This window comes from Lycorma delicatula, chromosome 6, assembly GCF_047948215.1.
Source record: "Lycorma delicatula isolate Av1 chromosome 6, ASM4794821v1, whole genome shotgun sequence".
NCBI lineage: Eukaryota > Metazoa > Arthropoda > Insecta > Hemiptera > Fulgoridae > Lycorma > Lycorma delicatula.
In genome coordinates, this window is record NC_134460.1 from 40,623,253 (window position 1) to 40,625,946 (window position 2,694).

Here is a 2,694-nt window from a genome sequence, read left to right on the forward strand (position 1 = left end):
ACTGCGATCCAAGTCACATGTTTGTTCAGTCTCATTTTGTGTTTGCTATCGAATCTCCTCTTGAACGATTGGCAATCCCAGTTAATCGTGTATTTCAGTCTTTTATTTTTTGTAAAGCAGGGCTATATATACTGCAGATTACATGTATAAACTTTATTTACGTTAAAGGTTTATATAAAGAAATAAAAACATTTACTCATCGGTGTTTTTCGATCCTAAAATAATTGTCTTATCAGATGTAAATCTTAATGTAAATCTTCTAGCCAAAATGGTTGAACGAAAATATCCCATGATCTTCTGATTGAAAATCCAATTATATTTTACAATTCATTGAAGTAAGTTAAGAGTTGGTAAATTACGAACCGAGAAAAGTGGCGAATTGGTTGAATATCAGCCATTCAACCGGAAGGTTCGTATCCCGATTAAGGTGACATTTTTCATAATTCTACAAATTTTTATTCCATATTCCAACACAAACGCTTTAAGTTTATAGTTGAATTAATAACCGAAACAGAAAGTTTAATACTTAAAATTTTATCTTAGAACGGAAATTACACTTTAGTAAATCACAAAACAAAAATTTAACTTTTAAAAATTCAGTCCATCAGAATTAAATTACCTTCTAATTATACACTGAAATCTGAAAAAAGGTTACTACAAATAGCTATTATCTCCCACCGAAATGGTCTAGTAAATAACTCGCAAATTAGTTGTTTAACAGCTAATTTTTGAAGTCGAAAGGTCTGAGGTTCAAATCCTAGTAAAAGTTAGTTGCTTATATATGAATACATGTGTATTTTGATGTATTTTTTGAGGTATTATGTGTATTTTTTTTTGACTCTGCTCCCTTGGGCCGGTCCGACTGGTTGGTATTACGCCACTCAGGGGAGTGCCTGTTATACTCTAATGGGCCTCCCCACCTACCGGCTGTATGTCCGGCAAGGCAGGTCGCCCCGCCGGTCAGGTCTTTTGAGTCTCATTTGCCCTTCTGTATCGCTACACCATACTTTGGAAAGTCGTGACGCATCGATGGGTCTTATACATTTGTATAGACCTATTCTCCCTCGGAGTCCCCAGTGGATCCTTGGAACTGACACACCTAAGCATGGGCCCCTCACCACTGGGGCTATCCACCCTACCCTAATCTATTCACTCAGAAGCCCAGTTTCCTCTCGTCTTCGTTTTTTACTGTTAAGATATTCCTGATTGTTCCTTCAATTCTTTTCCAATTGTCCTCACTATGTAGCATGTTACTCGTAATCTCCTCAGGTCTCATCGTTGATAAATTTGTGTTCCGTCTATTTTGTATCCATCTGATGCATTCCTTGATGCATTCCTATCTATGGTCTGCATCGTCCTCAATGCCGCAGTACATACAGGCCGGCGTTTGTCTTCTCCCAACTCTGTGAAGGTAATAATTAAAATTACCGTGGCCCGTAAAGTACTGCGACAAAAAGAAGTCCACCTCCCCGTGTTTCCTATTGATCCAACTCTCAAGGTCAGGGATTAGCTGTTTTGTCCTGCTAGCAGGTCCTACCTCTCTCCACCTTTCTTTCCACCTATTTATCAGCCTATGCTTAGCCTCCTGAGTTTCCAGTCCTTGCGATATCTCTACCCTGTAACGGGCCATTAAGTCGATTGGAGGTACTGCTGCCAAAACGCAAAGTGCCTCATAGGAGACTGTTCTGTAAGCGGAAACCACTCTCAGCAACAGCCTCCTATGCGTTCTCACAAGTCTATTTTTGTTTTTCTTAATTCGTAATGAAGTCCACCATACAGGCACTGCATACCATAAAGATGATACAACTGCCGATGCTGTCACCTTTTTTTTGGACGCTCTAGGAGCCTTCTTTGTTGACATGATCATATTTAACCCTTTTATCATGTTGTCCGCTTTATTGCATATACTATTAATATGTTCAGAAAAGGACAATTTCTCTGAAAGAGAATTCCCAGATATTTCAGGCAGCTTGTCTCCATTATTTCCTGTCCATTCACAACAATGTTCATCGCTTCTCGGCCTCTTGGCTAAGATCAAAGTGTAGTATTTTGATGATTAGGATTAAATTAACCACACGTCTCAGGAATGGTCCTTATATTTACATATCTCATTTCACTGGGTCACGATGTTGGGGGGGGGGGGGGGTTGCTTATTGTTTACTAGTTGAACCGATTGCAACGCATACATTAGAAAATAAATAACTATTAAAAAAAGCAATAAATTACTTTAAAAAAATTATCATGTGAAACTAATAAAATTTGTAGATATTAAAATGAAAAAATAAGGAAAAATGGGGTAAAAGAGAAAATATTTCTTTATCTAATTAAAGCATAAATTTATTCATTACAAATTAATGATACTTCAGCTGTCGGAGTTAAATGTCAAGCGAATTGTCATTATTCATGTCATAATTGTCGAGTTTATCATGCGAATTGATTATTATTTTATAGTATAAATTAGTGATGGGATAAACGATTCTTTTTCAGTAATCGATTATTTCGATTTGATTCTCAGAAAGGATTCGTAAAAAATAATTGTTCATCCGATTCAATGATTGTTTTCCTTTTCACCACTACCAGAACAGTAAACTCTAATGCCCATGCTCTCTTTCTCTTGTTCACCAATGTTTAGCTGTTCATCTCTCTTCATACTTCTGTTCACCTCGCCTGATGCATTTATACATACATACTAAA

General features: G+C 37.0%; 1 pseudogene; it reads left to right on the forward strand.

Annotated features, from left to right (window-relative positions):
• Window positions 1–2,008: 2,008 nt before the first annotated feature.
• Window positions 2,009–2,179, forward strand: LOC142327146 (U2 spliceosomal RNA; annotated as a pseudogene).
• The last annotated feature ends 515 nt before the right edge of the window (window positions 2,180–2,694 follow it).